At 39.8% G+C, this 14,425-nt stretch overlaps 1 protein-coding gene across 1 annotated transcript in view; it reads right to left on the reverse strand.

Moving 5' to 3' along the window:
• IGSF11 (immunoglobulin superfamily member 11) overlaps nucleotides 1-12,024 on the reverse strand; it is a 166,503-nt gene extending 154,479 nt beyond the window's left edge. Inside the window, exon 1 of the mRNA XM_057502907.1 lies at nucleotides 11,072-12,024. The gene's annotated coding sequence lies outside the window, so the exon portion shown is untranslated. The remainder of the gene's footprint in view (nucleotides 1-11,071) is intronic.
• Between the last annotated feature and the right edge of the window lie 2,401 nt (nucleotides 12,025-14,425).

Raw genomic sequence — 14,425 nt, forward strand, 5'->3', positions numbered from 1 at the left:
TTAGAGCTATCCTAATGGGTTTGAAGCAGTATTTCATGTGGTTTGACTTGCATTTTTCTGATTCCTAATGATGTTGAGCATCTTTCCTTGTGCTTACTGGCTACTTGCATATTTTCTCTGGAGAAATATATATTCAAGTCTTTGGCCCATTTTTTTTATTAAGATATCATTGATATACACACTTAACGAAGGTTTCACATGAAAAGCATTGTGGGTACTACATTCACCCATATTATCGAGTCTCTCCCATACCCCCATTGAAATCACTGTCCCTCAGTATAGTAAGATGAAGTCTTGGGGCCATTTTTAAATTGGATTGTCCTCTTGAGACTTTTGGTCTTGTTGAGTTGTAGCAGTCCTTTACATATTCTGGATCTTAGACCCTTATTATGTAAATTATTTGCAAACATTTCCTCCCGTTCTGTGAGTGACAGTTTCCTTTGACATGCAAACATTTTTAGTTTTGATGTAGTCCAATGTATCTGCTTCTGTTGAACATGCTTTTGGCATCATATTTAAGAAATCATTCCCTAATCCAAGGTCATGAAGATTTAGACTTATTTTTCTTTCTGAAAGTTAGTTTTAGCTTTTATATTTATGTTTCTGATCCACTTCAGGTTAATGTTTGCATGTCATGTGAGTTAAGCCCAGCTTCATTCTTTTGCATATGGATATCCAGTGGTCCCAGCACAATTTGTTGACAGGATTTTTTTTTTCTTTTCTTCTCTCCCTTCTTATTCCTCCTCCTCCATTCTTCATATGTTGGGTGTTTTGTTCTGTGCTCTTTTTAGGAGTGCTCCCATCTAGAGCAGTCCCTGTAAGATGCCCTGTAGAGGTGGTTTGTGGGAGGCAAATTCCCTCAACTTTTGCTTGTCTGGGAATTGTTTAATCCCTCCATCATATTTAAATGATAATCGTGCTGGATACAGTATCCTTGGTTCAAGGCCCTTCTGTTTCATTGCATTAAATATATCATGCCATTCTTTTCTGGCCTGTAAGGTTTCTGTCGAGAAATCTGATGTTAGCCTGATGGGTTTTCCTTTATAGGTGACCTTTTTCTCTCTAGCTGCCTTTAAAACTCTTTCCTTGTCCTTGATCTTTCCATTTTAATTATTATGTGTCTTGGTGTTGTCCTCCTTGGGTCCTTTCTGTTGGGAGTTCTGTGTATTTCCGTGGTCTGTTCGATTATTTCCTCCCCCAGTTTGGGGAAGTTTTCAGCAATTATTTCTTCAAAGACACTTTCTAACCCTTTTTCTCTCTCTTCTTCTTCTGGTACCCCTATAATATGGATATTGTTCCTTTTGGATTGGTCACACAGTTCTCTTAATATTGTTTCATTCCTGGAGATCCTTTTATCTCTCTCTATGTCAGCTTCTATGGGTTCCTGTTCTCTGGTTTCTTTTTTTTTTTTTTTTAGATAATTTTTATTGAAGGGTAGTTGACCACAGTATTACATTACATTAGTTTCAAGTGTACAACACAGTGATAAAACATTTATATACATAATTCTAGGTTACAGCTATCACCCTACCAAGCTGTTACAATATCTTGACTATATTCCTTATGCTATACATTACATCCTGGTTACTTATTTATTTTACCATTGGAAGTCTGTCCTTTTTTTTTTTTTTTTTGTGAGGGCATCTCTCATATTTATTGATCAAATGGTTGTTAACGACAATAAAATTCTGTATAGGGGAGTCAATGCCCAATGCATAATCATTAATCCACCCCAAGCCTAATTTTTGTCAGTCTCCAATCTTCTGAGGCATAACAAACAAGTTCTTACATGGAGAACGAATTCTTACATAATGAATAAGTTACATAGTGAACAGTAGTACAAGGGCAGTCATCACAGAAACTTTCGGTTTTGCTCATGCATTATGAACTATAAACAGTCAGTTCAAATATGAATACTCATTTGGTTTTTATACTTGATTTATATGTGGATACCACATTTCTCTCTTTATTATTATTATTTTTAATAAAATGCTGAAGTGGTAGGTAGATACAAGATAAAGGTAGAAAACATAGTTTAGTGTTGTAAGAGAGCAAATGTAGATAATCAGGTGTGTGTCTGTAGACTATGTGTTAATCCAAGCTAGACAAGGGCAATAAAACATCCACGTATGCAGGAGATTTCTCTCAGAACCGGGGGGTGAGGTTCTAAGCCTCACCTCTGTTGATCCCCAGTTTCTCACCTGATGACCCCCCTGCGACTGTGTGTTCTCTGGTTTCTATTCCATCAATGGCCTCTTGCATCCTATCCATTCTGCTCATAAACCCTTCCAGAGTTTGTTTCACTTCTGTAATCTCCTTCCTGGCATCTGTAATCTCCTTCCGGACTTCATCCCTTAGCTCTTTCATATTTCTCTGCATCTCTGTCAGCATGTTTATGATTTTTATTTTGAATTCTTTTTCAGGAAGACTGGTTAGGTCTGTCTCCTTCTCTGGTGTTGTCTCTGTGATCTTTGTCTGCCTGTAGCTTTGCCTTTTCATGGTGATAGGAATAGTCTGCAGAACTGGGACGAGTGACGGCTGAAAGGACTTCCTTTCTTGTTGGTTTGTGGCCCTCCTCTCCTGGGAGAACAGCGACCTCTAGTGGCTTGTGCTGGGCAGCTGCGCGCAGACAGGGCTTCTGCTTCCTGCCCGGCTGCTATGGAGTTAATCTCCACTGTTGCTGTGGGCGTGGCCTGGCTCGGGCAGCTACTCCAAAATGGTGGAGTCGCGTTGGAGGGGGAGCGGCCGGGAGGCTATTTATCTCTGTGAGGGGCCTCCGTGCTCCCTGCTGCCCAGGGGGTTAGAGTCCCCAGAGATCCCCAGATTCCCTGCTGCTGGACTAAGTGTCCTGGGACGCTTCCATCCAGTTTTGGGGTCCCTGTCCCTTTAAGACTTCCAAAAAGCACTCACAGAAAAAAAAAAAAGCCACTCGCTTTTCTTTGTCCCCAGGCGCCAGCCTCAGGGACCCACTCACAGGTCTTGCTGTCCTGTTTCCCTAGTATCCAGGACCCCATGCATGCACTGTGTCTGCGCTCTGGTCTGGATGGCTGGGGCTGGGTGTTTAGCAGTCCTGGGCTCCCTCTCCCTCCTGGCTCCGACTCCCCTCCTCCTGCCGGGAGCTGGGGGGAGCAGTGCTTGTGTCCCACAGGGCTGGGGCTTGTATCTTACCCCCTTCGCAAGGCGCTGGGTTCTCGCAGGTGTGGATGTGGTCTGGATGTTGTCCTGTGTCCTCTGGTCTCTATTCTAGGAAGAGTTGTCTTTGTTATATTTTCATAAATATATGTGGTTTTGGGAGGAGATTTCCGCTGCTCTACTCACCCTGCCATCTTGGCTCCACCCCTTGTTGACAGGATTATACTTTTCCCTTTGAATGTTCTGGCAACTTTGTCAAAAATAAATGGACTGTTTAGGTATGGATTTATTTTTGCACCCTCAGTTATATTCCATTGTGTATATAGATCTGTTCTCATGGCAGAACCAACCAGTCTTGATCCCAGTAGCCTTGAAATCAGGAAGTGTGAGTCTTCCAATATCATTTTGCAAGATCTTTTTTAGCTAGCCTGGATCTCTGGAATTTCTGAATGAGTTTTAGGATCAGCTTGGCAATTTATGCATGAAGGGGAAAAAACAGCTGGAATTTTGATAGGGACTGTGTTGAATCTCTAGATTAATTGGGGAGTATTGCCATCTTAATAATATTGTTTTTTTGATCCCACAAACATGGAATGTCTATCCATCTTTTTAGGTCTTCTTTAATTTTTCAGGAAATACAAATCTTGCACAGGAATCATAAGAGACTCTAGGAGAACACTCAGAGAAAGGAAAAGCTGCCTGAACACTTCCCAATTTCCATCAGCTTGACTTTATTTAGTATACGTGTGTTCATGAGATTCTTCTGTTTCCTTATACTAAGTCTGCTATGCTTAATCTGCCTTGAAAGGGCTTCTGCTCCTTGTAATCAAATGATCCTGGGCTAGGACATTATCTATCAGGATTAGTAAGACTTTGAAATGTTCAGAAAGTGTCTCAAAATCAGAGCACTAGTAAATGTCAGAACTGAGATTTCTTACTCTGGTCCAGCTGACTCTGGACATGTTTTTCCCATTACCATCCTTTATAAGTTCTTGGATTTAACTGTTTGCCACTATACCTTTAAGAAGTTAGGCCAAATTGCAAACCTGCAAAGTAACTACTTATCAAATTGTATATCTGCCTTCTTGAATAATTCTTCTTAAATAGCATTTCTGATTTTATATTTGGCTAATTATGCTTACTTTTATCTTTCTTTTTATGAAATTTTCCTTTTTATTATTTTTTTATGCTTAGGGGTTGAAGCTTTGATTCTTTATACTGAGGATTGTGGGAGAAATTGCTGCTTTGTTCTTGATTATTATGCTTCTATTAATATGTCCCAATATCATGTTGGCTTTTAATAATAGCACAATTCTATGGTACCTCTCATCTTGCTCCAAAAAAATTATGGACATTTGCAAACCACAGCTTTATACCAATCAATATGACAGTGTGGGTAAAAGTAAACACTATCTACACAATCTCTGCAGACAGATTTTCTTCTCTTCTTTCTTAATAACAGTGGGAAGTCTTCTCCAGTAACAAATAACTCTGAAGAGACAAAGCCCAGAGAGGAGGGGCTGAAGCTGGAGATGGTGTATTTTTAGTCATTTGATTAAATTATGGAGATGTGAAGTTGATAATTTATTGAAGGGGAACAAGGAAGTCTATGTAAATGTTTGCAGATGAATAATTAATGTGACTTTTCGACATCACTAGGCCTTTAATTAAAGCCACTGTGAAACAAAGCAAGAACCAAAGAGCACATTATTATAGCAGCTAATTGTAACTTTCTGAAGTAATATTAGAGTCCATTCTTAATCTGCATCTTTAAAGGAAGAAAGACCATACCTAGGGTGACAGTTGTTTTTTTAATCCCAATTTACTTCCCTGTAGACCGAGAAAATCTATTAATGTATTAGTAAATTTTCTCCTACTAAAATCTTCAGTAAAGTTTTGACTTTTATTTGTTGGTTTTGCTTTTTTAAATGTACTAATTTTCATTTTATGGCAACATATTGGTACCTCTCAGCAACTTAGAAAGTAAAATGAATATCCATTTCTTTTTAACATTAATCATTTACTCTGTAGCTCCACCTATTTACAACATCCCACTGAGCATCTGACTGCCCATTAGGCGTTCCTCCTCTCTTTCATGTCTTACTCCTTAACTACCTCTTTATTACTCACTTTTCATCCTCATAGTTTCATTTTTCATGTGTTTTTTTTAATTTTGCTCACTCCTAGTCCACTTATTCTCTTTCACATCATTTTTATCTCCCTTTCCTATCTGTGTCTGCCTCTCCTTATAATCTCATCCTCTACTTTTTTCCCTCCCCTTTTTATTGCTACACCTTCTCATGTTATTTTTTTCCCAGTCTGTCTCTTCATGCTCTACTCAGCCTCAGTCCTCATTACCAGGACCAAAATACTGAGATGAACACTGAATCCACAAGAGCTGGGTGGGTCCCTGCCAGCTCCAAAGGTGACACTCCTTTGGTAGAGCAAATTTTATATGTATTAAGTGTATACTAAGTGAATACAAAGAGCTGTACCATGCCATACACTTTTGTTGGGAATATATTTTCTATCATACACTGGGTTGGGAACCAGGAGTTCTAGTCCTAGTTTTTAACATTTATAAACTGTACGCTTTTGGGAAAATCACTCTACCTGAGGGAGCCTCAGTCTCAGTTTTACAGTGCTGTTATTAAACCCCACCTACTTGCAGAAGGAAGAAGGAAGATCCAGTTCTTAGTCCTTCCACATTCATTTGCTTGTTGGTTCAAGTAAATCTATGTCTGGTGGAATTTTAGGCAGCAAGGGAAGATGCCTGAGGGCAGGAAATCTCCCCTTGCAATACACTTCTTGGTTTTGCTGCTAAGGAAGTGCTGAAAATGGAGGATAGGGAAGAAGGAGAGAGAGCTTGAGGCCACAGTCCCCAGAATTCCCGAGACGTGGGAGGCTCCAGGGAGAGAAACTGTAAAGCCTGACCTCCCACTTCTTCCTACATTATGGATCCTGGGACTGTCCTATAGAGTTCAGAGCAACTGCCTGCTTCAGTCCGTATTCAGCACCAACCTTGGAGCAGCTGTTTGACTATGAAAATGCCTACCACCTCTGATTATTTATTTGAGCTACTCTATTTTTTTCAACCGTCTTAATTAAAATGTAGTGGCTTTCAAAAAAATAAAGTCAATATAATAAATTTAAAAAATGAATAGGTAATAAATCACAGCAAAGTAAAAATAAAATGAAGTGTGAGGTTAGGGCAGATAATGTGTGCTGTAATACCCCCCAAATTTACAATGGGTCAGCCATAAATTTTGGCTCTGAGCTTCCTGGCAGGCAATGCAAAGAAAAACATGATCAGTTATAAGATATAAGGTCCCTAAAAGGCAAACAAAGCAATAGTTTAGAAGCAGCCTAACTATTGCAGGTACAAGAACAGAGAGAAATTTCCCCCATGAGTACATACACTGTAACAGATAGAGAAAGCCTGGCATCTCTGCCTCCATACTTTGTCTCCTTTGCTGCTTTAACCTTTGGACTGAAATAAAAGGAAAAGGGCTTCTGCCCAGCACTGCACAAAGGTTTGTTAATCATCAAAAGGGATTTTGCTTACAGCTTCAAAGTTCTGCAAATAGTCCATTACCTGAAGCTTGCCTCCCACAGTGAGATAGAAAAATATGAAAATAATGATTGCCCTGCAAAGGTTTATAGGAACACTGTGACCAGACCTAGGTTGATGAGAGTCAACTAACCAAGGACATGGAGTCTCACAACTCTCCTGGGACCCTTACTGGCACCCAGATGTCTACGGTCCTCTGCCACCTCCTAACTGCAGCCCCTCGTGTTCTCCCCCCTGCTTCCTTGTCCCTAGCATAAAAGCAGCTTGAAATCAACCCTAAGTTAAGATTGTACTTTAGGACATTAGTTCACCATCTTCGTAGTCTACTGGCTTTTCAAATAAGTTACTTTCCTTGCCCCAACACCTTGTACCTCAACTTATTGGCCTGCTGTGCAATGAGGGAAATGAGCTAGGACTCAAATACAATACAGGAAATAATGTATTAAGTCATATCCTCGGTGGCATTCTTATAATGTATACCATAATGCGTTTTATGGGGTTATGTCTGTTCTATCCTTCAGCAGACAAATAGTGCCAACCTTCAATGTTTACCATTTATCCTTAAATTTTACAAAGTACAGCAGCAATCATGCTCATCATGAATATTTCAAATTACTTGATGTCATTGTATGTTTCACTGATTACAACATGAAATTCTCTTACCTACATTTAGTGTTTGGAGGTTGTATGTTCAAATAGTTATAATAATGAAAAACTAAATTTTACTAAAATCCTAAAGAAGGGTCTGGGAGGCATGATATGCTTTCTCTGAACTTAGCATGTTTCTGTGTTCAAAACTACACAAAAAGCAGGGTTTTTAGAATTAAAAAAACAATCTTGTCTCTAGCGGGTATAAAAAGAATAGTATCAGGTAAGGATGATACAACCAAAATCAATTGTTAGGGTCATGTTTTAAGAGAAAGCTATAATCATGCAGCCTAAATTGACAACTTAAATACAAATGTAACACTATAAGCTGCGAATTCTTTCATTGATTGCCCCCAACCTAGCTTCATGGACTATTTCTATATAGTTTATTCCCGATTCCGTTTCTATACCTCCTGGGAATAACTGACCTAAATCATCTATAGGACAAGAACCCTTATCACAAAGATGATGTAGATATAGTCTTGCTCTGTTCAGGCTGTTCTCACAAAATGCCATTCACTGGGTGGCTTATAAACAACAGAAATTTATTTCTCACAGTTCTGGAGACTGGAAAGTCCAAGATCAAGGTGGCAGCAGATTCAGTGCCCAGTGAGAGCCCACTTCCTCATAGATCACAAACTGCCATCTTACTACTATGTCCTCATGTGGTAGATAGAGCAAGGGACCTTTCTGGGGCCTTTCTTATAAGGGCCCTAATCCCCTTGTGACCCACAACCTTATCACCTCCCAAAGGTACCACCTCCTAATACCACCACCTTGGGAGTTAGGATTTTACATATGAATTGGGGGGGATATAAACATTCAATCCATGTGTGAGCATATATACACACACACACACATATATATATATATGCATATATACACACACATATGTAGGTATATCCCAAATACACACTTAAAAAGTAAATAGCAGAAAATGCTCTCCCAAACAATTTACATAAAATGCCTGATGTTATATAAGAAACTAAGATTGCTAAGCCTCCTCTGCCTGCAGAGCTCATCTCTCTCACTTTCAGTCATAAGCACTTTTCCTGTCCTTCCCAGGGATTCCACTGCACCAGCTCCATGTCAGTGCAGGGAGCTCAGAAAGACCCAACACTGTGCTGTGCAGAGCTCCCTGCAGAAGCTGTTAGCCATTCATATATTTGGGCCTCTGAGGCCCTTTTTCAGCAGACTTAAAATTCCCCTAGTTGACCCTACCTCCTAGGAAAAACTTGGGTCATTAAATGACCCTACCCACCTGAAGTTTGAGATGATACATCATTAACCACTACCAGGAACCTTCAGTATCAATATTCAAAACAAATTGTCTTCCACATTAATTTGGGGCAGTAGCAGTTTCTGTTTCTCTCTACCTCTCAGAAACTTTACTAATTTTTTTCAAAAGGCTTTGCTAGTCAGAGAGTCCAAATTCTTTCTCTTCATCAGAGATTGTTTTTAGGAGTCTGCCATCCTCCCGAGGTAAGGATAGGTCCCTAATACCAGCAAACAGATTTATTTGACCGGGAACTTTGTCAGTGTAGGGTCTACGCTTATTCAACTCTGTTTCTTGTACCCAGTTTGCAGGGCCTGGTCCTAATCATAGGCCCCATTAAGGGTTAACCTGACTTGCATATGTAAATAATTTATCATGAGAAACAGAACAACCAGGATATTTATTTATCACAGCTAATCAACATGAGTGCTTCTGAAGGAGAAATCAAATTAAGATCAGAAGATAGCCTAGTTACAAAAGAGCAATAATCTTAGGACACTTTCATAAAGTTGAAGTATCCTTGTAAATTGCCTCATCAGGTATAGCACATGGCAGGAATAAACTGGCCAATACAATGATACTAATAGTTATAGTTAATAAAGAGTTTTTAATATGGATCCCAGGAAGATGGCGACAGTAGCAGCAAAATTTTTCCACTTTTCTAAATCCTCAGATAAAAATAGGAAGAGCAACCAGAGAACACATTCAAAAACTCATGAGCAATGTTTATTTAAAAATTGAACAACAAGGCATGTCTGCAAACCTCAAAATGCAAATGGGTGCTGGCCAACCACTACCAGCCACAAAACTTGTATGATGTTGATCGGTAGAAAAAATACAGCAGCAGTTAGGCAGCCTCTGACGGATCTGACAACAGAACCCCTCTATCAGTCCGAGCCCTCTGGGAAGGACATGCCGGTGTGGAGTTCTCAGTGCTGCGGAAGGGCAGAGCGAGGAGGAGGAAGGCCTGGGAGCACCAACAACACTGAGCAGAACAAGGACAAAAGAACAAGAATACAGACCAGGGAATATCTACAAGCCAGAAAACTCCAGAAAGCAAACCACCATATTTTTAACATCACATAAAATAAGGAGTTCTATGAAATTAAAAACAAAACCAAACTCTCCTGAAACAACCCATCTCATTTTAAAAGTTTGGGAAAACTTCACATAAAAATGAGCTAAGGAAAAGTATCAAAGCCAAAACAAAATTATTATTTAAAAATGACAGGAAGAAGCTTGCCCTCTCTCTCTCTCCCTCATACACACACACACACACACACACACACACACACACACACACACATGCACGCACACACACACACACTTCAGATTATAGCTCATGCTCAGGTCTGAGAACGTGCAATCTTTCTTTTGTTGATACCCTCTCCTTCACACTAAGTACCATGAACTAGTAAAGATCTACTACAAAGAGAATACACATACTTAATTTCTCCAAGAATTGAACAAACAAAGTAGCTCTATTAGGGTCAGAATCAACAAGATTGATGAAGTCCTCACAGGGGAGCCTTGCCTGACTCGTATCTGATATGGTATGTGTGACCTTCTTGTCAGCCTAGAAAATCCATGTTCATTCCATAAGGCTCAGTTTACTTCCCCGAGGCAGAGGACAGTCAGGAAGCATGAAGGATCTGCGATTTTACCCTACTTACCAGCTCACAAGTTAGCTTATGACAATTCATGGATGCTGGCAGAAGACATGACTCTCCTAGATCAGAGATAAAGGACTTTCTCACTTACAACAAACCAGTAGCTAAAGCTTCATGTCTGTGCCAGCTCCTCTGGTCCTCTAAGCCTCACAGGGAATGACCCAGGTGGGTCTAAATGGTAGCTCACATATGCAATGGGTTGCGTTGCATGGCAGGAGAGGAACAGTTGACTTAGAGATTCACCACTTTATAGCAAGCGGTAAGCAAGCCTACTCTTTGTCTGGAGCAAACATTACATAATTCTGACGGTTGCTTGTTCCAACCCAACTCTGAGCACTCATCCAGGTAAAGAGTGTTCAGGGCCATGCGTTCCTGACATATCTAACAAGAGTGCACAGGGGAGCTGTGGGCCCATGGAAGATGGCCTCTTATAACAATCTTTATTTTTCACTTATATCATACTGTATTTTAACTACTCATTTACATGTCTTTCCTTCCACACAAGAAAAGTTTTTTATCAAACATAAGAAGGCAGAACAGGATAATGAACCCCCACGTGTCTATCTCCTCAATTTAACAATTACGGTACTAACATTTTTCCATGCAAATATGTTGGGGGTTACTTCATTTAAAGAAAAATGTCACCTCTTCTAGCAAGATCCTTTGAGCTATAAATGCTTTTAGCTCCTTGTGGACAGGGACTGTTTGCTTACGTTTTTTTTTTTATCTCTAGCAACTACCTAGCACAATGTTTAGGACTCACTGAGGACTCACCAAATAAACAATGGATGTATTGAATAAATTATCATAGTTCCAGTAACTTATATTTCAAACGCTCTTCTTGGTGGGAGAGTAGCTATAGGTGGGCACACTCGTCTTCAAGGCTTCCTTAACTGGCCTGTTTCTGGCCCCGGCTTGTGGGCACACATGTGGACATAGGACAAATGGCTGGGACTTAAATGGAACATATCTATGGCTTTAACTTCTTAAAACAAATGCAATCTTTATGGGTGATACTAAAGCCCAGAAACTCTAAGCACTCTTCAAATGGAGGAAGTAATGGGACTGTACCCTATGACCCTGTATGAGATTCTTCTTTCTCCTTTGGGTCTTCCTGCACATTACTAATGACCTCATTATATTTTATTTTGGTTGTAAAGTTGCGCTGGTTTCCATTTAACTATCTATCCCTGCTGTGCAAATGTCTTTCCTTTATGTCCAGCGCACGGCTGGGAAGTACTGGACATTCACGCCTTTATTAAATGCCAAGGCATACCCAAAGGGAAACAGAAAGAAACACAGACCTTGAGTGGCTTACGCAAGTTATAAGTTTTGCTCCATCTTACAGTCTCCATTTCGTCTTATTTAGGCAAGGTGCATGGCCAGGGAGTTCCTCTTTGCTGAGCTTTCTAACCCACACCGTACCCTCTTCTGGACCAGGAGCCCCACATTTATTAGACAACCATTTTATCACAAGGTCTGTTTTCTCACACTTTGGGGGCCTAACTCTTTGTCATCCTGCCATCTCTGTGACTCTTCCACGTTGAAGGATAATTACTTTGTACTTACCTTGACTTAGATCAGGCTGCTATAACAAAATATCACAGACTGGGTGGCCTAAACAACAGATACTGATTTTCTCACAGTTCTGGAGTCTGGAAGCCCAGGATCAGGTGTCAGTGTAGTTGAGTTCCCGTGAAAATAAGACCCTGGCTTGCAAATGGCTGCCGTCTCACTTGGTGCTCAGCGGCCTTTCTTCTGTATAGGCTCATTGAAAGAGAAAGAGACAAATATTTCTCTATCTGTTAATATCATCACATTAAAAGCTTCCATATATTAATTCTGGAGGAACACAAACATTCAGTCCACAGCATGCCTGGATAACTCAAAATAAAGTCAGCTAATGAGCAAACTTAATTTCATCTGCAACCTTAATTTTCCTTTCACATGTAACCTAACCTTCACAGGTTCCAGAGACTGGGATATAGACATATTTGGGGGACCATTACCCTGTCTACCACAACAACTTTGGCAAAAAAGATTCATTAGTGAGTAGCTTGCAGGAGCCAGAAAATATTGGGGAGGCATGCATCTTCACTACTTCTGACGCTTCTGTCCCAGAAGGAACTCTAACTGTAACTGCTGGCTTCTCTCTGCTCAAAAGAGACACATTGATTTATCTGAGTGGTAAGTTTGGGAAGAATAAACTGGGCATGGCTGGCTCAGAGTCACCTTCTGCCTCTTGGAAGTGAGGTGCTTATGGGAAGTGCTCATTTCACTGCACCTCGAGGGACTGGGAGCAAGCACTGGATGGAGAGTTGGGGGACACACACCCTAAGCCTGGGCTTCCCTTCAATGGGAGGTGGGTGAGTGGGGAAGCCTGCTAATTCTGTGCTTCAGTGTCAGCACAGCCATTTGGCTAACAGATCTAAAGCCAAATCCTCCAGTTTGGCTTCAGTCAGTAATAAAGGTGATATTTTGGCCCCATTTCCCAACTCTTTTGCTTTATTCCTTAGACTTTTCAGAGCCAGGTGCAAAAGAGGAGTACCTTTATTTTCGCTCCATCACAGACCTCAAGAGGAAGCACTTAACTGACAGGATGTTATTTATTGCCCCAGGATGTCTTATTCCTGCACAACTATTGTTTGAGAACAGAGCAGATGTGGGAAACATAGCAGTACAGTGGTGAAGAGTGTGTGTGTGTTGTATTAAGAATGCCCAGCTTCACATACTTAACCTCTTTGTGCCTCCACTTCCCACCCAAGTTTTTGGGAGTAGTAGTGAAATAATAAAAGTAAAGTACTTAGAACAGTGCCTAGTATGATGTAAGCATTCAGTTGCAAGCTAGATATTATTATGTCTGATACATATTTGTATCCCCTATATTATTAGTACAGGAATATTCAAAAAAATTTTTAATGAAACAAGGACTATGTCTTATTCAGCCTTGTATTCCCAAGAAAAGCACAGTGCCTAGCACAGACTAGAGCTTAATATATGTTTCCTTTGTGAACAAATGAAATAAGAAAAAAAGTTGAAAATTAAGGTAAAGGAATTGTTCTGCCACGTAACACAATTTGCTTTTCTACACTTAACAGCTAATACTAGGGCTTAATTTCCACTTGGCCAAAAAGTCAATAAAATATGTGTTTTTTAAAGTAATGACAAATGCATTTTATCTGATTTTGCTTTGGAAACTGTATTCCAAAGACAGTCACATATCATTTTACTATCGCCTGGTGCAAGCATGAGTCATTGCTGCACTCTAGTGGAAGAAATTATGTACTGCACATAAAGGTGATGTCCTTAGCTAAGTGACTTCTTAAAAAAATTTTTTTCTACTCAAATACTTTTTCCAAATACTTTACACACTTTCAAAATCTGCATTAAAATATGAGGTAACAAATATTTTAATTCATAATCTAGTCCCTTTGGGAAATGAGTCATATGACGTTTCACTTTTTAAAATCTGTACCAAATATAAATAAATTGCAAAATAAAGAGACATGTGAAAATGGCAACTAAAAAAAACTACAAGTAGAGAAGACCACTTAAAAGTACAACAAGTCTCAAGGTATTTCTGTTGTGCTAATGCTAAAATATTTGTGGTTAATCTCTCTGGTTTCTAACCTCAGTTTTCAATTCAGTTTCAGATCACTCAAGTGCTGCAGAGTCACAAAGAGCCCTCAAAACAGTCCAAAAAATTTTTTGAGCATCTAAATACATAGAGGTTGTTGGAGTATACTAAAATGTAAAAGACATAATCTTTACATGTAAAGAGAGAGCGACATGGACATGTATACCTCTAAATAAAATGGAAAGCCAACTGTCAGACCACTATTCTACTGGTGGTACAAACACAAAGTCATGGTAGTAGTGGGGAAGTTTACTCCAGAAAAATAGGTAGTAAATGAATGGACTCTTGAAGATGGACAAATTATTGACAAAATATAAACAAAGGAAAACTTATCTGACATAGAGGGTAAAGGTGAACTAATGTACATGAGTGTGCATTAATTTCGTACATTGAATTTTGGAAATGATGGCCAATCAGGTATGGCTGCAGGGGCAGGTGTATTTAGAAGTGAAATCAGAAACAAAGGCTAATCACAAATCCTGGAGGCCTTG

Source organism: Manis pentadactyla, chromosome 1 (assembly GCF_030020395.1).
Source record: "Manis pentadactyla isolate mManPen7 chromosome 1, mManPen7.hap1, whole genome shotgun sequence".
NCBI lineage: Eukaryota > Metazoa > Chordata > Mammalia > Pholidota > Manidae > Manis > Manis pentadactyla.